The 22,491-nt window shown below is 45.9% G+C and overlaps 1 protein-coding gene across 1 annotated transcript in view; it reads right to left on the bottom strand.

The window, feature by feature from the left end:
* The window catches only part of myo3a (myosin IIIA), a 722,675-nt gene extending 709,485 nt beyond the window's left edge, over positions 1-13,190 (bottom strand). The window contains exon 1 of the mRNA XM_085987739.1: positions 12,693-13,190. The gene's annotated coding sequence lies outside the window, so the exon portion shown is untranslated. The remainder of the gene's footprint in view (positions 1-12,692) is intronic.
* Between the last annotated feature and the right edge of the window lie 9,301 nt (positions 13,191-22,491).

Below are 22,491 nucleotides of genomic sequence, written 5' to 3' on the forward strand. Positions count from 1 at the left end.
CAGTCAGAATCAGGGGAATTTATAATGGGGAACAAAGAAATGGCAGACCAATTAAATACATATTTTGGTTCTGTCTTCACAAAGGAGGACACAAATAATCTCCCAGAGATGTCGGGGAACATAGGGTCTGATGAAAGGGAGGAACTGAAAGAAATCAGTATTTGTAGGGAAATGGTGTTAGGGAAATTGATGGGATTGAAGGCCGATAAATCACCAGGGCCTGATAATCTACATCCTAGGGTACTTAAGGAAGTGGCCCTAGAAATAGTAGATGCATTGCTGATCATCTTCCAACATTCGATGGAATCTGGAACAGTACCCATGGATTGGAGGGTAGCTCATGTTACCCCACTATTCAAAAAAGGTGGTAGAGAGAAAATGGGGAATTACAGACCGGTAAGCCTGACATCGGTAGTGGGGAAAATGCTAGAGTCCATTATAAAAGATGTAATAGCAGAGCACTTGGAAAACAGTGACAGGATCGGACAAAGTCAACATGGATTTACAAAAGGTAAATCGTGCTTGACTAATCTACTGGAATTTTTTGAGGATGTAACTGGTAAAATAGATAAGGGAGAACCAGTGGATGTGGTGTTTTTGGACTTTCAGAAGGCTTTCGATAAGGTCCCGCATAAGAGATTAGCGTGTAAAGTTAAGGGATTGGGGGCAAGGTATTGACTTGGATAAAGAACTGGTTGGCAGACAGAAAGCAAAGAGTTGAAATAAATGGGTCTTTTTCCGAGTGGCAGGCAGTAACTAGTGGGGTACCACAGGGATCGGTCCTTGGACCCTAGCTATTCACAATATATATTAATGATCTAGACAAGGGAACTAGGTGTAATATCTCCAAATTTGCAGACGACGCAAAGCTGGGTGGGCGTGTGTGCTGTGAGGAGGATGCCGAGAAACTCCAGGATGATTTGGACAGGTTGGGTGATTGGGCATAAGAACATAAGAACATAAGAAGTAGGAGCAGGAGTAGGCCATACGGCCCCTCGGGCCTGCTCCGCCATTCAATAGGATCATGGCTGATCCAAACCTAGATTCACGTCCACTTCCCTGACCGCTCCCCATAACCTTTAATTCCCTTATCAGCTAGGTAACTGTCTATCTCCGTTTTAAATTTATTTAATGTCGCAGCTTCCACAGCTCTCTGAGGTAGCAAATTCCATAGATTTACTACCCTCTGAGTGAAGAAGTTTCTCCTCATCTCAATTTTGAAATGGCAGCCCCTTATTCTAAGATTATGCCCCCTAGTTCTAGTCTCACCCATCAGTGGAAACATCCTCACCGCAGCCACCCGATCAAGCCCCCTCACAATCTTATATGTTTCGATAAGCTCACCTCTTATTCTTCTAAATTCCAATGAGTAGAGGCCCAACCTACTCAACCTTTCCTCATAAGTCAACCCCCTCATCTCCAGAATCAACCGAGTGAACCTTCTCTGAACTGCCTCGAGAGCAAGTATAACTTTTCTTAAATATGGAAACCAAAACTGTACGCAGTATTCCAGGTGTGGCCTCACCAGTACCCTGTATTACTGAAGCAAGACTTCCCTGCTTTTATACTCCATCCCCCTTGCAATAAAAGCCAAGATTCCATTGGCCTTCCTGATCACCTGCTGTACCTGCATACTAACCTTCTGTGTTTCATGCACCAGGACCCCCAGATCCCTTTGTACTGTAGCACTTTGTAGTTTCTTTCCATTTAGATAATAACTTGCTCTTTGATTTTTTCTGCCAAAGTGCATAACCTCACACTTTCCAACATTATATTCCATAGAAGCATGGCAGATGCAATATAACGTGGATAAATGTGAGGTTATCCACTTTGGTGGCAAAAACAGGAAGGCAGATTATTATCTGAATGGCAATAGATTGGGAGAAGGGGAAGTGCAACGAGACCTGGGTGTCCTTGTGCACCAGTCGCTGAAGGTAAGCATGCAGGTGCAGCAGGCGGTTAAGAAGGCAAATGGTATGTTGGCCTTCGTAGCGAGAGGGTTTGAGTACAGGAACAAGGATATCTTGCTGCAGTTGTACAGGGCCTTGGTGAGACCACATCTTGAGTATTGTGTGCAGTTTTGGTCACCTTATCTGAGGAAGGATGTTCTTGCCATGGAAGGAGTTCAGCGAAGATTCACTAGGCTGATACCTGGGATGGCAGGAATGACATATGAGGAGAGATTGGGTCGATTAGGCTTATACTCGCTGGTGTTTAGAAGAATGAGAGGGGACCTCATTGAAACTTATAAAATTCTGACAGGACTGGACAGACTAGATGCAGGAAGGATGTTCCCGATGGTCGGGGAGTCCAGAACCAGGGGTCACAGTCTAAGGATAAGGGGTAAGCCATTTAGGACATAAATGAGGAGGAATTTCTTCACCCAGAGAGTGGTGAACCTGTGGAATTCTCTACCACAGAAGGCAGTAGAGGCCAATTCATTCAATATATTCAAGAAGGAGTTGGATATATTTCTTAAGGCTAAAGGGATCAAGGGGTATGGGGAGAAAGCAGGGACAGGGTACTGAGTTTGGATGATCAGCCATGATTGCATTGAATGGCGGTGCAAGCTCGAGGGGCTGAATGGCCTACTCCTGCTCCTACCTTCTATGTTTCTATGTTTCTATGAATCGAGCGTGGGGGAGGTCGGCAATCGGGAGAGGGGGAATATCGGCAATCGGGAGTGGGGGGAGGTCAACGATCGGGAGTGGGGCGGGGAGAAGCCTTCAATCGGGAGGACCGGGGCAGGCTGGAGATCGGGGCTGATGGGGAGGGGAGGGGAGGGGAGGCTGGCAATTGGAGCTTGGGGAGGCTGAAGCTTCCTTGAAGGGCCGACATCTCCGGCCTCCGCCCTCCATTTCATTATCGAGTTCCCTCAGCCTTGGGAAACCCGTGCAGCAGTAGTTAACTTCAAATCGGGCTCCCAATTGCACTGTAGGAGCTCTATTTAAATATGTTAATAAGTTTCCCGCCTCTCCACGGCAGGACTCTCGGGCGCCCCGATATCCACTGCCGTAAAATAGCAGCGGTCACGTGCATGCCAGTTTGGGGGTTACGTTCCACGCATTTCACTTTTTAACCCCCTTCTCCCTCCCATCGATAGCAGTTTTGATAGCAGTCATTTTGTAACTGAATTAATGCCAAGTAGAAGCCTGCACTTTGTTCGGTGGAGTTCCTTCTGATGGCTTTAAAAATGTACCACATTTTCTGATGTACGTTTAACACAGCAGTAACTTTTTTATTACCAGGGACCACTTAGCCAATTATTCAGAGGAGAACCCCAAGCGCTTAAGTAATTCAATCATATTGGGATATTATAAAAGTCTTAAGATACATGTGTTATAAGTCTTAAAGATGCCACGGAACTAAAAGCATTGTGCTGGAAGAAAGAAAAATAGCTCAGATGTCTTTACACCCAATTGTCCAAAATACAGCCCTGGACGACGTATGCTAATAATCCAAAACTAACAGTGGAACATCAAAAGTGCTGTATAAATGCAAGTTAATGTTGTCACGGAATTGGCACCAATGGCACCCTTCTGGCATTGATGTCAGAAGCACTGTGCATATCGAAATCAGCTTCACGAAGTGTTTGGAGCTATGCTAAGGAGCTTATAGTGCACAGTTACATTGCAGTCCTTCTTACCCTTGTTCGTCTAACAGCTGAAAATACTTTAGGTACTGTGTTATGGGCTTTTACCCAAGCTAAGGAGCATGGGTAAGACTGTCACCTTTAGCAGATGAGAAGCTAAGACAGGAACATTCATAAAAGTAGTGAAAGCTAGACAGAGGGTTAGAAAGAATGACAAATATAACATACAGGCAGAAGGCATTAAACGATGGAAGAAAAGAAAAGAAACCACTGGAGTGCTGAGTGGAAGGATTATGTTTTGCTGAGCTCTAACAGCAATGACAACTTGCACTTATAAAGCGGCTTTAACATAGTAAAACATCCCAAGGGGCTTTACCTGTCTAATTATCCCACAGGTGTACATGTATTGACGGCCAGATTTTCTATCTGAACCAGTAACTTCGAGATCAGAGATTCGATGGAGGAATAAAAGAATGCAGAGGGAGATTCGACTCAGCTCAGCTGTTTGTTCCATTTTATTCCATGGTTCATGTACATATTCCAATTGACAGGAGGGTTAATATCTAATTCACAATACTATAGGTGATAATAACTGGAGTCCATTCTCAACTATATAGTGTCCAACGCATTGATTAATGTAATTATTATTAGTGCTATTATGTGGTAGTTACACTATTAAAACAAGTAAATTAAATTTGTAATGGATCATTTTTATCCGGTTGCAGCAGTGACCATGAAGCAGATGAGGCATTTGTTACAAAGTAATATTGGTCTTCGATGAAATTTGACTAAATATTATGGATCCTGACTTCAAAGTTCTTGTTACAGACACAGTGCAACATTTGCCAGTTGCTTGACTGTGTCAGTCCCCGCTAAGGAACAAGTGAGAGAATCTTGGATGACTTGTCTGAAACTATTCGGGGAAGGAGGGGAGGGACCATGTCCCAACAATTTTTTTGATATTGGTTATGTCTACCCCCATCCCCCCGCCCCCCCACCACCTCCTCACTCCAAACCCTGATATCCTCACAAATCTATACCCATGGTTGTGACTCTGCTGTGTGGTCATTTTACCTTCACATACACACATGCACACAGACACAATTTTTCCAAAAAGCAATAAAAATCTCCTTACAAATTGTCACAGCTCTCAGGAATGCCATTTCCTGGCCTCTGGTGACGCACACTCAATGAGCATATCAGCTCCTGGAATACATGTTCTCAACCAGAAACTGTTCCGTTTCCATGGCAACTCGTCTTTGATTCTGGGACAATTTTTTAAAAATGGTTTAATAACAGCACTTAGAGGCACTTACCATTGCTTTCATATGCCTTCTCTTGATGTCCTCCTGCACAGGCACTCCACGGTAGTGCACAGAAGGAAATCTCAAGAAGGCATTCTCAGTTTGCAGGTAGTGCCCTCTGAGAACCAGTGTAAAATGTGTTTCTGCCAAATGTGCAGAATAATAAGGGTTATTTTACTTTGAATGTAGAATCTTACATTCATACTCACATCCTGACCTTCGGAAATACAAATTTGTCTGAATCAGTCAACTTAATAACTCACTTTTTAGGATTATTGAAACTGAAGGTAAGCTGTCGCATTTGCTGAACACACTATAGCAGGGAGAGCAGGAGAGACAAAGGGTGTAGCAAAGGATTTGCAATAGGATTTAGGCTAGCTCAGCAACTGTCAAACAGCAAATGGAATTTAACACTGATAAACGGAATGTTTTATACAATGCTCACAAATATACACGTCACAAATACAAAATTAATGAACCTGACTTATCACGGGAGATTTAGAAAAGGACTAGGTAACAACAGCGTCCACTTCACTTTCAATGTCTAATCAACGTGGCAATGCAATTAATAAAAAGCTAATCAAATTCTGACATACATAGCCAGAACAGTAGAGTTCAAACGCAGGATTCTCCTCCACTATCCCACCCGAAATTGTAGAATGAAGTAAACTCTGGGCGTTGAGGTTGACCGTCACCTCACTGTCTGACTTGAGTTTCCCTCTCACCACCCTCACTGGGACCGACACCGGTCTCTCCTTCTATGCTTGTCACATGTAAATGGTGGCAGGGAGGCGGTGCATGGATCCCTCGAGATTTCCCTTTCATCTACATGTGTTACCGCCGCTTCCTTGTGCTGTCGTGAGGAAGGTAGAGGTAGGCTCCTCATGGAAGAGAGAGCCTTGTAGTGACCTCCTCTGACTCTGGTCTAGCCCCCAACATTTATGGGCTGAAGGCCCTGGTCAGTGGGTCATTTCACTTTGTCCTTTCAAGGTCCCTCATCAGCTCTTCTGGTGCTGCACTGGAGTCTCTGCAGCACCACCATTGAGATTGTCCTCTTTGAACAAGCAGTCTTTCCCATAGTGGCAGGAACCCCATCAGAAGTGCACAGTGCATCACAAATGAGCCCCAATCCTGGGAAATAGGACAGAGTTATGGTGGATTCAGAGGAGAGGGTTGAAGTATTGCCCCACATTTTTCGTTATTGAATTTCATTTGACACTGACTTCCCGTTTGCAGGGTTTATGTGACAGTGGGCCTCACTACCCAAATTTTCTGTAATTCCCAGCCACAATCCCACCAAATTTCAGGCAGGGTCATGGAGGAGAATATTCCACCCACTCAAAGACTCATTGCAGTATCCTAATCTAACTAATGGCCCTGAATTTGCGGTCAGTATGACGGCGTACTCTCATGCCTTTGAAATTGACCACAAATTTGGGACTTGCGCTAAATCCCGAATTTGCAATTTGTCAAGTTCCGAATAGACAGATGATCCGTTGCAACTTTCAAGTCCTCATTCAAATGATGTGCTGGCGAAAAGTTGGGCTAATTGCCCACCTACCGCACATCAATTACGCTGGAAATTTTTATGGCTGGTGTAAACAGGCGCAGCAGCCTGTTTGCACAGCGTAAGGGGAGGGGGGATGATAACATTGTATAATAATCAAAAACGAACATGTAAAAGAACCTGCCAGGCAGCTACAAAGGCTCGGTTTGAAGGATGAGATCATTTTAATTTTCTTTTAATCTTGCTGAATCTTCCAGTAAATAACTGCACTTACTCCAAAGTATTCCCTGTGCTTTTTAAAGCCAAGTACTGTACTTGTGAAATAAACAGAATTAGTATCACACCGTTTAATTTACAAGTTGTAACTACATAATAATATACGGGGATTTATATGTTTCCTGATTGGCTAGTGAAAGGAGCATCACCCCAAGTTATCCCAAGTACACATATGCACAACGGTGCGCCCCTGGGTTCTGTGGGCCACTACGCTGTGCACAACTCCACAGCGTTTCAAAGCAACTTCTCGAAGGGGGGTTCGCAGCAGGTAAGTGCGGATTCCGTTCGGAGGTTGGCGGTGTATTCCTTAGTTAGACCGCCGACCACAAATTCAGGGCCAATCTCTTTCAAGGCTTCGAACTGTGGAATTCCTTACATCCCTTGCGCATCCTCCTACAATCTGCAGTCTTTTAAAACCCAAGTTTTGCATTACCTAATCACTGCATCCTGATTTATCGCTTCTTCACTTTTATTCTTTGTGGGCTTTTGTACTGTCCTGCACTATGGGCTTTGGCCAATCACCTTGGTTTGTCAATAAATGAAAGAATTCAGGTTTAGATCACTGCTGCTGGTCAGTGGGTAAGGAACAAGATGATAAACTGTTTTGTGATAGATTGAGCATGAATCACATGATTATAGTTGAAAGTTAGTGTTGCACAGGTTGCAGCTCACGGGCTCTGATAAGCCACCTGGATAATATTGTGAGGGCACTACATGCTTTGATGCTCTTTTTTCCTGATGTTTCTCCTGTTAAACCTCCACTGCTAACATAATAGGTATAATTATGCTAAAGGCAATGACCTCATGCTGTGCTCCGGATTTACAAAATTAAGTCTTTATATGGGAGCTGAGGTCAACTTATTCAACTGTGGAAGGCATCATAGCTGAGCCCAATCCTATCCATGCATGTGGACTTTCAAGGAGGGTGTCAATGTATAGTGAGCAAGAAGATTACTTTTTTTCTGATGTCAATTGTAGTGTCCCCCATCAGAACTTTTGGGTTGAACCTGGGGCCTTCCTGGTCTGTGTGGGTTAGTATTACACCATGGTGTGCTCTTACATACTGAGCTATTTGGGAAACCTGCTGTACTTGCATTTGTATTAAAAATTCACAGAACACACATATGGTCAGTAAAAGATTTTGTTCCCTGATTTGGCACGATTCCACAAAGGGATCTGTGTCAGTCTTCTCATTTAGTAATCTAAATTTACAGCAACACAATACTGGAAATGCCTCTGACTTTAGTAGTGTTCTGTACAGGCATTACTTCCCAGTGCTCAGGACTAAACACAATTAACATTCATTGTCTAATCACACTGCCTACTGCAATACTCTGAACAGAATATAGTTTTATAAAAAATCTGATTACAAATGATGCAAATGACAATAAAATTCACCCTTAAGAATCGTGCTGAGGCAGTCCTGAGCTATCTTATATTGATTGCTTATAATATCCATGGTTATAATTATCCTGTACATACTAACTTTTTCACTGGTTATTGCTGCTGGTGAATTGGTTATTTGACAATAATCCATTGGCACAGTTACCACACACTTGCATTTTCCAGAATAAATTAAACACAGTGTTTAATGTATTCCTTGTAATGACTAACATACCAATTAAACTAATAAGTAATTTAATTTCAATTAAGCGAAGTTGAAGGCAAGGGTTTTCTGGAAAGCTTTTGAAAGCATGGAGGAAAGTTTTTAATATACAGCCTGCAGCTGTCAATTGTGCAAACATTTCCAGGTCAGAGGGAACAATCAGGAAACTTCCTGTACTCAACTATGGTTACAATGTTACACCAATACTAATATCATAAAAGGTCTTGAGCATGGGGATAATTTTCACTTTGAGCAGGGGTGTAAAATTGGCAGTTGCAGATTGACTGCCAGTTATACAGCCCATCCAATTGTTCCATCTATTGGCTTCAGTATAAAGGAAAATTGGGCAGGGTGATTCGCAACCATCAGTTCTATGCTCCTGCCCACAGCGAAAATTACCCCTCACATGCGACAACAACGTTAAGAGGCCGACCACATGTCGCTGAAGGAGTCAAAAGTGGAGAGAGAGGTTGAGGGAGGTAGGGAGAATGAGAAAGTTGGTGGGCATGGGAGGCTGAGTTCAGGTAGAGGTTGAAATTAAGAACGGCTTAGTGAAGAGAATGAAGGCAGAAAGGAGGGAGGTGACTTTGCCGAGAACGGCACCTGAGACCTGGAAGGTAATGGATAAGGAGGATCTTAAGAACAAGTGGGTTGATACAGGGTCAGATGATCAGCTGTGGAAAAGTTGCTGGAGAAATAAGGGAATAGGCCAAAATAGGACCTGGAAAAACAAATACGGGATAAAGAAAATTACACTTTGTCTAGTTATTTTTGGATAATAGGTAAGCCATTTGTTATGTGCACACCATAGAGATAATAGGAACCAGTGGGTAGAAGCATGATACATAGAATCATAGAATGACACAGCACAGATGGAGGCCATTTGGCCCATCACACCTGTGCCGACCCTTTGAAAGAGCTGTGCAATGAGTCCCACTCCCCAGTTCCGTCTCCATAGCCCTGTACATCTTTTTCCCTTCAATTATTTATCCAATTCCCTTTTGAAAATTACTATTGAATCCAATTGTTCCAATTACTGTTTCTGTAAATAGACAGCAGGAGTGAAGTGTTCTTTTAAAAAATTGTTCATTGAAGAAGCAGCTGGAGATGGTTGAGTTGAGGATGCTTCCGTGATGAACTGCGGCAGTGATGCCCTACAACCAGAACTATCTTCCTTTGTGTCAGCTGTGACTCCAGCCATTGGAGGGTTTTCTCCTTTGGCCCTCACTAACCTCAATTTTGCTGGGGCTCCTTGGTGCGATACTCAGTTAAATACTGCCATGATGTTGAGAGCGGTTATTCTCACCTCTCCTCTGGTATTCAGCACTTATGTCCAGCCCTGGATCAAGTTAGTCACTAGGCCCTTCTTTTTACTTTGCACGATGCTAATGGCTATATTGAAGAAATTTTAAACTTAAAGTTTAATTACGATTTCAAAATGTTTTTAAAAGGGTGGTTTGAGTGAAGTGAGGTGGCCAAGTATTCAGTTTTTGGAGTGTTCTGACAGATGTTCTGATAGAGTAAATACGGAGAAACTGTTTCCAGTGTCAGGAGGGTCAGTAACCAGAGAATACATTTTTGAGGTGATTGACAAAAGAAGCAGAGGCAACATGAGGAAACTTTTTTTTTACACAGCGAGTTGTTGTGATCTGGAATGGACTGCCTGAAAGGGTGGAGGGAGCAGATTCAATAATAACTTTCAAAAGAGAATTGGATAAATACTTGAAGGGAAAACATTTATAGGGCTACGGGGAAAGAGCAGTGGGATTAATTGGAGAGCTCTACCAAAGAGCCGGCACAGGCACGAAGGGCTGAATGGCCTCCTTCTGTGCTGTATCATTCGATGATTCTATATAAGCTTCGAAGCTATTGTTCTGACCAACTAAAGTATGGAAACTGCTCATATTAAAAATGGGCTTGGGACCGTGGCCCACTTATGCTGCAGCAAGGTGCTATCGCGATTCCCCCTTCCCCCACCTGAGGTTGGCACTCCAGCTGTACTCTAACTGGCACGGGCTCTCACCTGAACCATTCAAATGCCCCGACCCTGAGAAGTGGTCCAGTGTCATGGGCACAAGTAGTGGAAGGGCAGAAGTCCTCCCCTTCCATCCTCATGGTCGCGGAGCAAGACTGGAGGCAAGTCGCAGCCCAGATCCCTGCAAAGACTCCAGGGAATGAAGTTCTGCCATTCTCTCCATTTTCCTCCTTTGTGGGTGAGCAGCCTTTAAAGTGAAGGCCCTCTCTTCAGCACATTTTCCAGGATAAGCCTACAGCCTTGTATTTAAATTATAGTTCCTTTCACGATATAATTTTATCCAATGCTATTACTTATTTTACTGTGTGGTAATTTATAGGAGTCAATATGTTGCTCTGTGTATAAAGAAAAACTTTTTTACTAAACATGCATAGAAACATCCCTGGTTTAGTAAAATATTTTTTGAACTTTACACAAAAACCAACAACCCCTCAATTCCAGATGGTGAGACTTCTTAAATCAGACATTTAATTTGATGGGTTAATTTACCATTGGTGGTAAAAGTGGTAAGTGGCAGTCTAACAGTCGGGTGATAACCATGAGTGATTACCATTCCCTTAATGCTAATAATCTTCGTCCTTTGGCTGCTGACAGCTCCACGAAACTTTATACTCCCTTTGTCAGCCATCTTTTTTTAAGATTTCAGCACACACATTGATGTAAGAAAACTACTAGGCACTTGGTCTAAGCATTAAACAAAGCTTTAATCAACTGTTTTACAACATGGAGATCTAGTTGTGTCCTTCACTAGTTCCTGTAAAAGAATGTCCTGAGCAAGCTGGGCCCATGCCCGAGTATTTATACTCTCCCTGGACAGTGCAACCAGCAGGCCACCCAGTATTACTTCGTAATTCATTTCCACAAGATTCATGTCACACATTTTACAGTAATAACAGGAGTAAAAGTTTCTTACTTATTAATCTTATAGTGCAAAATGTTCTACTTTTTCACAATTTTGAACAAAGCTAAAATCTTTAAAGGTCTTATTTTTGCTCTGCCTGACTTCACTTATTTCCTCTGGTTTCTCCTCTTTCCCATTCTGTCTTTCTTCTATGCTGAAGTTTTAACTTTTATTTTTATTGATTATATTTATTCGTTGAAAAGGTGATATATTTATTTGAATTTTTAATAAGCTTTCTACCTGGTTTTCTCTACCTCCTCCATCTTTATGCTTCACATCCGGCTGACACCCGGGTCTTTTTAAGTCAGTCCCTGTTGACTGAAAGCCGATACTGAAATCTGTGTTTTTTTGCCAAAGAGGAGCCCAAACATCATAAACAAAAAGCAAAGAAAAACTACAGATGTTGAAAATCTGAAGAACAGAAAATGCTGGAAACACCCAGCGGGTTAGTCAAGGTCCACCTCCGAAATGTTAAGACATAAGAGCATAAGAAACAGGAGCAGGAGTCAGCCATTCGGCCCTTTGAGCCTACTTTGCCATTCAATAAGATCGTGGCTGATCTTCTACCTCAACTCCACCTTCCCGCCCAATCCTCTTTTCTTTTCACAGATGCTGCCTGACCTGCTGGGTGTTTCCAGCATTTTCTGTTTCTGGCCCCGCAACAAAAAAAAACACAGATTGATCTGGTTACATCGGTGAAATAAATCTATGACATGAAAATCAGGCTGACATTCGGCAGCCTGAATTGTTCTTAGTGCTGCACCAACATTGCTGGCATTCAGAGCTTTAAGTACCACCTAAGCGAGTTAGCCCACTGGCTTTCTAAAGAAAGAAAAACTTGCATTTACACAGCGCCTTTCATGACCACCAGACGTTCCAAAGCTCTTTACAGCCAATTAAGTACTTTTTGAGGGGAGAATATTGCCGAGAGAACTGTTTCAAATCACATTTCTAAATTAAATCATTAATTTTCTTCCACAGCATGACTTTACATGTAGTTTTAAATGTCCAACCCAAAATATGTGTAAAATATCTCCGAAAAGCAGTAATATATTCAATGACTGTACTTACTGTCACTCCTATTTATTACGGTTCATTACAATGGTTTGAATAGTCCGTTGCATTACTGAATACTTTACTATCTAAGCAAATAGTACAACTGACTGAAGGCACTGCCAGCACAGACTTGAACACCTTGAACAGACTAGCGACTCAATATCTAATGCGAGTAGATATAATTGCCTTTTAGCCAAATACTAATCAACCAGTGGTGGAAGTCTAACAGCATCAGTAGTGAAGATTCCAACTAAAAACTGAACTGATATCATTCAATGGTTAGAATACATAACCCTGCCACTCAGATTAGATAGATTAAAACCCAACTCAGTACTGAGGTGCTTCTTCGAGACAGGGCACACATGGATTTAAATAGCGAGTCAGCAGAAGATGTAAACATTGCAAAGAAACTCACAGTTTGTGCAAATCTTCATATTACCCGCATGAGCTATTCGTTCACAAAGCACATTGTTAAAGCCAAAACATGCTGGTGTTATTTAGGGATGCCGATGTAGAGTCTGGGCTGAGCTTATTAAATTATGCATCATGTCAACCAAGTGGTAATCTAATATTATACAATTTGCTGAAATATTTAAACTTGTAATTAGTCTAATGGAGAGACAGGCATTGTGTCAAGCCACCAGTGAGAGCCAGGAAGAAAACAAACTTTTGTCAATGCATGATTGCACGATTTATAACACTGGTACAAGGCATACAGTGCTGATCAGTCAATCAGAAGTGTTAGACGCAGCCAGATATTGCAATATGTAAACATACTGATATGAACAGATACAAGAGATAAGTTATGTAACAATGAGATATTCTCATGGTCAGATGTTGATCTGTATTAAGACTAAAACTGCATGGAAGCTGTGAGTGTGAATGCTCTTGCAACTTGCCACAGACTTCTGTATGTGTTGACAACTCCAATGCTATTCAATATCAGAAGCACTTCAGTCCTGGCTGCAGGGAGCAAATTACCCGTGACCTTGGCTTAAGATGATATTTTTAGAAGAGGTTGATAAAAGAATCACAGAGGTACTGTCACTCATAATGTAAACAACACATCCAGAAACATGATCGACACATAGGATACAGGCATGGAGTCAAGACCAGTTACATTTGTGTACATTAAGTCATTTACAGCATAAACTTTAAATAAAAATATAAAGGGGATAATCTCTTACTCTGCCTCTGGTGTACTTTAGGGTACGAATGCTATCATGTTTTCCTGTTGGCTTCTGGCTAGAAGGGGTTTAATATGAATGAATAACCCCTGTTGTAATTCAATATCTTGCTGAAATGTATTCGGTGGGTAAGAGTGGAAAGTTTTCAAGAACAAAGTGAATTGCAGTTCAGATGTGTTTACCTCTGGTAAACGTCTCTCTGCATTTCTGTTTAACACACTAATAGATTTGCCTTTTGTCATGCTAGGTATCAGCAGAGGGAAATGAATGTACTTTCAAAAATAAAACCAGAAAATGCTGACAATACAATATCTGAAAGGGATAGATAGGTTAATATTGCAGGTAGGACTCTTCATCGGAATAATTGCTAGGGGAGCTGATCCTTGGAAGCTAGTTAAGTGTAGTTGTGTAAATAAAGTGAGATATCTATTAACCTGTCTGTTAATTATACTTCTGGATATAACCGTATATTCGCATGTTGTTTATATGTGAGTGCATTTTCACTTAATTCAGTGTCCCTTTTGATATACCTATCAATTCGTCCAATGAAAAGCGACGAGTTAAGAAAGTAACTATAGGTTTTTATTGACTAAATAACAGAGCCCACCCTCGTGGGTGATCGGATCCAAGAAGGAGGAATACCAGCCAGTCGACCACCTTTATACCCGGGCAGGTAGGTGGAGCCATGGGCGGAGTCGGCAGTGGTCAGCCCAGGTATAGCAGCGTGACAAGAGGCTTCCTCGTACAGTGATACAACAATGTGAACAGTGATAACTATAGGGAAACGATCTAACAGTGATAACTATAGTGTAACGAAAGTAAACGGTAAAAGTGGTTTACCACATTCACCCCTTGTTTAGATTTGAGTCCGGCGGGGTGAAGTGTACTACCAGTTCTGGTGTGTCAGTCTGTCCGGAGGCCTCGTAAGCCTGTCTGATCGTCGCAGCGGCGGTGTTGCGTTCTCCGGTGTTAATGCTGGCGTCTGCGAGGTAGGCGAAGGCTCTTGGGGTTCCGGCGTACCGTCTACCTGGGCTGGAATTGGGGGGGTGGTGGGGGGGGGGGTAGCGGTGGTGTCTCCGGAGTGCCCGAGGGTGCGAGGTCTCGTAAGGAGACTGTGTCCTCCCGCCCGTCTGGGTATGCCACGTAGGCGTACTGGGGGTTGGCGTGCAGGAGGTTCACCCTCTCGACCAGGGGGTCCATTTTATGGGCCCTCACGTGCTTTCGCAGCAAGACAGGCCCCGGAGAGGTCAGCCAGGTTGGTAGCGTGGTTCCCGTAGTCGACTTCCTGGGGAAAACAAACATTCGTTCATGGGGGGTGGCGTTAATGGCAGTGCAAAGTAGTGACCGGGTGGAATGCAGCGCCGCCGGGAGGACCTCCTGCCAGCGAGAGGTTGGGAGGCCCTTAGACTTTAAGGCTAAGAGGACGGCCTTCCATACCGTCGCGTTCTCTCTTTCCACCTGGCCGTTCCCTCGGGGGTTGTAGCTGGTGGTCCTGCTAGTGGCGATGCCTCTCGCTAGTAGGAACTGACGGAGTTCCTCGCTCATGAAGGAGGCGCCCCGGTCACTATGTATATAGTTTGGGAACCCGAACAAGGCAAAGAGGTCGTTCAGGCATTTAACGACCGTGGTGCTGGTCATGTCTGGGCAGGGGAAGGCAAAGGGGAAACGGGAGTACTCATCAACAATGTTGAGGAAGTACACATTACGGTCAGAGGACGGGAGGGGCCCCTTAAAATCGATGCTCAAGCGCTCGAAGGGGCGGGTGGCCTTGATCAGGCTTGCTCTGTCCGGCCTAAAGATTTGCGGTTTGCACTCGGCACAGGTCTGGCAGTCCCTGGTCATGGTCCTGACCTCCTCGATGGAGTAGGTCAGGTTGCAGGCCTTAATGAAGTGGTAAAGCCTGGTGACCCCGGGGTGGCAGAGGTCGTTGTGGAGGGTCTGAAGTCTATCAATTTGTGCGTTGGCGCATGTAATTTGCGATAGAGCGTCAGGGGGTTCGTTCAGCTTACCAGGCCGGTACAAGATATCATAATCGTAGGTGGATAGCTCGATTCTCCACCTCAAGATCTTGTCGTTCTTGATTTTACCCCTCAGCTTGTTATTAAACATAAAAGCGACCGAACGCTGGTCGGTGAGGAGGGTAAATCGCTTGCCTGCGAGGTAATGCCTCCAGCGGCGTACCGCCTCCACAATCGCCTGGGCCTCCTTCTCGACCGAAGAGTGTCGGATCTCGGGGCCCTGTAGGGTCCTTGAGAAGAAGGCCACCGGTCTCCCCTCCTGGTTGAGGGTAGCGGCTAGGGCGAAGTCGGATGCATCGCTCTCCACTTGGAAAGGGATGGACTCATCCACTGCGTGCATAGTGGCCTTAGCAATGTCTCCCCTGATGAGGGAGAAGGCCGCGCGTGCTTCTTCCGTAAGGGGGAAGGAGGTGGACTTCATGAGGGGTCTGGCTTTGTCCGCATAATTCGGCACCCATTGGGCATAATAGGCGAAGAGCCCCAGGGTTCTCTTCAGCGCCTTTGGACAGTGGGGAAGGGGTAGCTCCATGAGGGGATGCATTCTTTCGGGATCGGGGCCAATGATTCCGTTCTCTACTACGCAGCCGAGGATGGCAAGGCGCGAGGTGTTAAACACACATTTCTCCTTATTGTAGGTGAGGTTCAGCCGTTGGGCCGTACGGAGGAATCTTTCCAGATTAGCGTCATGGTCTTGCCGGTCGCGGCCGCAGATGGTGACGTTATCTAGATAGGGGAACGTGGCTTGCAGCCCGTTCTGGTCAACCATCCGGTCCATCTCCCTTTGGAAGACCAAAACCCCGTTGGTGACGCCGAAGGGGACCCTAAGGAAGTGGTAGAGGCGGCCATTCGCCTCGAAGGCGGTATACTGGCGGTCCTCTGGGCGGATAGGGAGTTGGTGGTAGGCCGACTTAAGGTCGATGGTAGAGAATACCCGGTATTGAGCAATCTGATTGACCATATCAGATATGCGGGGAAGGGGGTATGCGTCCAGCTGGGTGTACTGGTTTATGGTTTGGCTGTAGTTGATGACCAGGCGGTTTTTATTGCCGGTCTTAACGACTACAACCTGGGCACGCCAGGGGCTGCTGCTCCCCTCGATGATGCCCTCCTTCAGGAGACGCTGCACCTCAGAGCTAATGAAAGCTCTGTCCCCGGCGCTGTACCGCCTGCTCTTGGTAGCGACGGGTTTGCAGTCGGGGGTGAGGTTAGCGAACAGGGAAGGTGGCGGGACCTTGAGGGTGGATAGGCCGCAGGTGTCACGCGGTGGGCGATTTAAAGGCTGCTGGTTGTCGACTGTGAGCGGGGGGAGGGGTCCACCGTATGCTAGAGTGACGCTTTGGAGGTGGGATTGAAAATCCAGCCCTAGTAGGACGGCAGCGCATAGCTGGGGCAGGACGAGGAGTTTAAAGTTTTTATACTCCGTGCCCTTAACCGACAGGGTCACAACACAGTAGCCGCTGATGTCTGTGGCGTGGGACCTCGATGCCATCGAGATCCGGTTGCGCGTTGGCTGGACAGTGAGGGAGTAGTGGCTCACCGTGTCTGGATGTATGAAGCTCTCCGTGCTTCCGCTGTCGAACAGGCAGGTCGTGGCGTGGCCGTCTACTTTGATGTCCATCATTGACTTGGACAGCTGATGCGGGCGAGCTTGGTCTAGCATGACGGAGGCTAGTGTGTGGCTGAGCGGGTCGCTGTAGTCTGTAGGTGAAGCGGTCGTCAGGTCTGGAGGTAAGGTGGCGGTCGAGCGTGGTGGTTAAAATGGAGGCGCCCACGAGGTGGGGCAAAATGGCGGAGAAGATGGCTGCCCCCACAACCCACATGAGGCACTGCTGGCGTCGGTTGCCTGGATCAAAGATGGCCGCCCCCATTGCTCATCTGTGGCCTTGATAAAAGATGGCCACCCCCACAGTTCGCATGAGGCACTGCTGGCCTCTGCTGCTCTCCCTCTGCAGGCCTTCGCGAAGTGGCCTTTCTTCAGGCAGCTGGAGCACGTCGCGTTTTTGGCTGGGCAGCGCGACCTCGGGTGTTTCGCCTGCCCACAGAAGAAGCAGCCGGCGGCCCGGTCGCGGGGCTCCGATGTCGCAGCCGGTACCGGGGGTGGCGGTCCCGATCGGGTCCGGGACGCCGACGCTGAGGTAGGTCCCGGGGGCAGCGCTACGAGGGGTATTGCGGTCGGGGTCGGGCCCGAGTCCCAGAGTCGCGAACTGTACCTGGAATACACCTCGAGGTCCCGCTGGGTCACTTCTAGGGAGTAGGCCAAGGCTGCAGCTGAGTTCAGGTCGAGGTCCTTTGATTCCAGCAGTCTCTGCCGTGAGTAGTCGGACCGAAGGCCTTTCACGAAGGCATCGCGGATGTTATCTTCAGTGTTTTCTGCAGCCGATACTGCTTTAAAGTCACAGTCCCTGCCGAGTGTTTGTAGCACCCGTAAAAATTCAGCTACAGACTCTCCTGGCTGTTGCGGGCAGGATCTTAGGAGGTGTCTGGCATACATGGAATTTACCGGGCTCCGGTACTGCTGTTTCAGTAGGTTGATAGCGGCCTCGTAAGTAGTAATGTCCTGGATGAGTGCGTATACTTTAGGGCTCGCTTGGGCGGTCAGAACTCTTAGTTTGGATCTCTGAGGGACGCCGGATTCTTCCAGGTAGGATTCGAAGCAGCACAGCCAGTGTTTGAAGTCGAGGGCTGCGTTTGTTGCTTGTGGGTTTAGATCCAGGTACGGCGGTTTGAGGGCTCGCAGCCAAGCCGGCTGCTGTGGCTGTTGTAGCTGGGCGTCTGGCTGGTCGTTTGGCTGCTCCGTTGACTGGTTGTTTGGCTGCTCAAGTGACGACATTTTAAAATTTAGTCAATAAAATTGATATACCTATCAATTCGTCCAATGAAAAGCGACGAGTTAAGAAAGTAACTATAGGTTTTTATTGACTAAATAACAGAGCCCACCCTCGTGGGTGATCGGATCCAAGAAGGAGGAATACCAGCCAGTCGACCACCTTTATACCCGGGCAGGTAGGTGGAGCCATGGGCGGAGTCGGCAGTGGTCAGCCCAGGTATAGCAGCGTGACAAGAGGCGACCTCGTACAGTGATACAACAATGTGAACAGTGATAACTATAGGGAAATGATCTAACAGTGATAACTATAGTGTAACGATAGTAAACGGTAAAAGTGGTTTACCACACCTTTCTATCATTCTGGTTGGGGGTTGGGGTAATCTAAAATTATACAATTTGCTGAAATATTTAAACTTGTAATTAGTGTAATGGAGAGACAGGTATTGTGTTAAACCACCAGTAAAAACCAGGAAGAAAATCTTTTCGTCAGTGCCTCTGGAGGCACGACAGGTGCTGACAGCTCACCCAAAATATGTAAATGAGGCCCAAGGCTCAGTTTAGAGCAAGCCCCGGGCCTCCAGGCTCAGGTGCACACAGTTTGTGCTCCCAAAAACAGACTGTAACCAAATTCTACCTCTGTGTGTTATTTTCAGTTTGTATTTCTGTTCCATGTGATTTTTGTGAAAAAATGTCATCTTCAAATGTCATTTGTGTGTAAGAAGAGCCCTTGTAGATGGTAGTTGTGGTGTATGTAACTTGTTCCACCTTAAGAGAACTTAAACCTGTTCCACCTTAAGAGATGTACTACTTTCTCTGGCTGCTGTATACGGTAATACCAGTGGTGCCCACACCGGTATATAAGTGCTGTGTAGTAATTTGCTGGGTAGTACAACCCTAACCTCCGAATAGTAAAGACCTATTGAAAAGTTATTCTTGTAGTCTGTGTCAGTAATTGACCTTAAATATAACTGGAACACACAGACTTAACAGTGGCGACGAGTCCGATCTTACCCTGCGGCAGTTTACATCCACGGCAGCTTCGTCCTCAGAACGGGCGTCGAGAAGAGGCATCCACCCTCATCATCCTGCTGAACAGCACGTCGCACGGGAGGCATCGAGGACCCGGAGTGAAGAAGAGAAATTCTGAACTCGAAGCCCCATCAGCGGCAGACAGCTATCTTCCTTCTACCACGGTGGTGGGTAAGCCAATCAGCAAAAGTCGGCCGCGTTGGCTGTAGCAAAGGGGAGGGAAGACGGAGGAAAGAGGGCGGTGAAATCGACCGCAGCCGGTGAAAAGGGCCGGGCCGCATTCGGGCCGAAAGGCGCAGCGACTGGGGCAGCTGAAGGCGCGAGAGCCGCGGTGAATTCGAACGCAGCGGGTGCACATAACCGGGCTGCAAGAAGGGCTGCGAGGCGCGACGGCAGGGAAGCGCGAATGCCCACGGGAACCGCGGTGGAGTAGAAGCAGCGTCGGGGGAGTTGTTAACCACTGGGGAGGCGAGACCGGCAGCAGCACAACAATCGCCATTGCAGCCAGCGGGTGAAGAAGACGAGCGCGGGAAAGACCGCCAAGCGCGGGAAGCCGCCATTTTGGAAAAAAAAAATTGCAAAGATGCCTAAACATGGGAACATTAATACTTTTGATAGCGACATCGAAGATTGGACCACGTAAGTAGAACGCATAGAAGTTTATTGTAGAGCAAATAAGATACCGGATGGGGAGAAAGCACTAACCTTATTAAACTTAATGGGTGCGAAGACATACGGGCAATTGAAACACCTTCTATCACCAGAGAAACCGGCGGATAAGACTTTCGCGGATATTGTTACCGTCCTGAAAAATCATTTAAGCCCCACGCCGCTGATGCTAGCGGAACGATTAAAATTTTACAGCAGAAAGCAGCTGAAAGATGAAAGCAATGCTGAATTTTTAATTGAATTGCGTAAGCTAGCAAAGTACTGTCAGTTTGGAACAGGACTAACAGATGCGCTAAGAGATAAATTTGTGTGTGGATTGTTAAAAGTAGAGACACAAAAGCGACTGCTTGAGGAGAATGAGCTGACGCGTGATAAAGCTGTCGCTATGGCAGCATCGCATGAAGCCGCAGCGAGAGGCACGGCGGTAATGCAGCTACGGTCACCGGAACTCAGCACAAATCAAATAGTCTTGGGTACAGTAAAATGTTATCGTTGTGGAAAGACAACGCACGATCAGAACCAGTGCTGGTTCAAAAATAAGGAATGCAGAAAATGTGGCAGGCTTGGTCACATAGCTAAAGTATGCCGGTCAGGAGAGAAGACCAGCAACAAAAAGTCACCGCAGGGAAAGTACAGAAAGGTACACAAGGTGACAGAGAACAGTTCGAATGAACAGAAGTCAGATTCAGACGCCAGCAGTAATGAACTGGGTAGCTTAAGAGTACACAACGTTGGTAAGGAAGCAGACCTCCAGACAATTTGGGTCACACTTCAGATAGCAGGAGTCCAAGTGAAGATGGAATTGGACACTGGATCGGCATTGACGGTCATGAATAAGAAAGATTACAAAAGGTTATTCCAACATATTCCCCTACGGGATACGGAGATTGTATTGAAAACATACACGGGGCAAAGAGTATACCCCATCGGAAAGATAGAGGTAAAGGTGGTCCACAAGGGCAAAGAAAGCCGAGAAATGGACTTATATGTGCTACCTGAAGGAGGTCCACCACTACTGGGACGGGAGTGGATTAGAAAAATGAATATGGACTGGCATTCCTTAAAAGCACTAACGGTAGATGCCAGGGAAACAGATGTCAAACCTAAACGATTGTCCAGAATATTGGACGATGCTAAAGAGGTGTTCCAGCAGGGACTGGGAACACTGAGAGGAATTACGGCAAACATCAAGATTGAAGAACATGCACAACCAAAATTTTTCAAAGCCAGACCGGTACCCTATGCGATACAACCTGCTGTGGAAGCGGAGCTGGAAGCGCTAGAACGTTCAGGAGTACTGTCTAAGGTAGACTGGAGTGAGTGGGCTATGCCCATTGTTCCCGTGATGAAACGTCCTTCGAGCAACAAGCCGGGAGAACCAGGGAAGGTTCGCATCTGTGGAGATTTCAAGATCACTGTTAATCCGGTGCTTCACACGGTGCAGTATCCGCTTCCGTGGATTGAGGATATCTTCGCTTCATTGTCGGGCGGGAAACACTTCACCAAGATAGACCTGGCGCAGGCGTACTTACAGATGGAAGTTGAGGAAGAGTCACGCCAGTACCTCACGATCAACACGCATAGAGGCTTGTACCGGTATAATAGACTGGTTTTTGGAGTGGCATCGGCTCCAGCAATTTGGCAGAGGGCCATGGAGCAGGTATTACAGGGAATTCCAGGCACACAATGTTACCTGGACGATATTCTGATTACAGGAGATGGTGACGAGGAACACCTCGCAAATTTGGAACTGGTGCTCATCAGATTGAAAGAATATGGACTTCGAGTTAATCGGCAGAAATGTGAGTTCTTTCAGAAGCGGATCTCGTACTGTGGCCATGTCATTGACCAGGAGGGACTTCATAAGTCTCCTGACAAGATCGAAGCAGTTGTGAAGGCTACCGCTCCGGTTAATGTATCTCAGTTGAGGTCGTTCCTAGGATTGATTAACTATTACCATAAGTTTCTGCCAAATTTATCCACGGTACTGCACCCGCTGAACGCTCTTTTGCAGAAGGGAGTACCATGGGAATGGAGCGAGGACTGTAAGAAGGCCTTTCGCAAAAGCAAGGAATTGATAACCTCAGAGGAAGTGTTGGCTCACTTCAACCCAACACTGCCTATTCGTTTGGCTTGTGATGCTTCTCCATATGGTATTGGGGCAGTACTCTCACACAAGTTGCCAAATGGCACGGAGAGGCCAGTCACGTTCGCATCCAGATCATTGACCTCCGCTGAGCGCAACTATGCTCAGATAGATAGGGAGGCTCTCAGCCTTGTGTGGGGAGTAAAGAAGTTTAATCATTACCTGCAGGGCCAAAAGTTTACGCTTCTGACAGACCATCAGCCGTTGGTATCCATTTTTAACCCTAAGAAGGGTGTGTCGGTGATGACAGCACAGAGACTCCAGAGATGGTCCCTTTTCCTAGGGGCACATCAATATCAGATAGAATTCAAAGGTACAAAGCAGCATGGTAATGCTGA

This window comes from Somniosus microcephalus, chromosome 5 (genome assembly GCF_052327205.1).
Source record: "Somniosus microcephalus isolate GS21.2 chromosome 5, FLI_Smic_1.0, whole genome shotgun sequence".
Taxonomy (NCBI): Eukaryota; Metazoa; Chordata; class Chondrichthyes; order Squaliformes; family Somniosidae; genus Somniosus; species Somniosus microcephalus.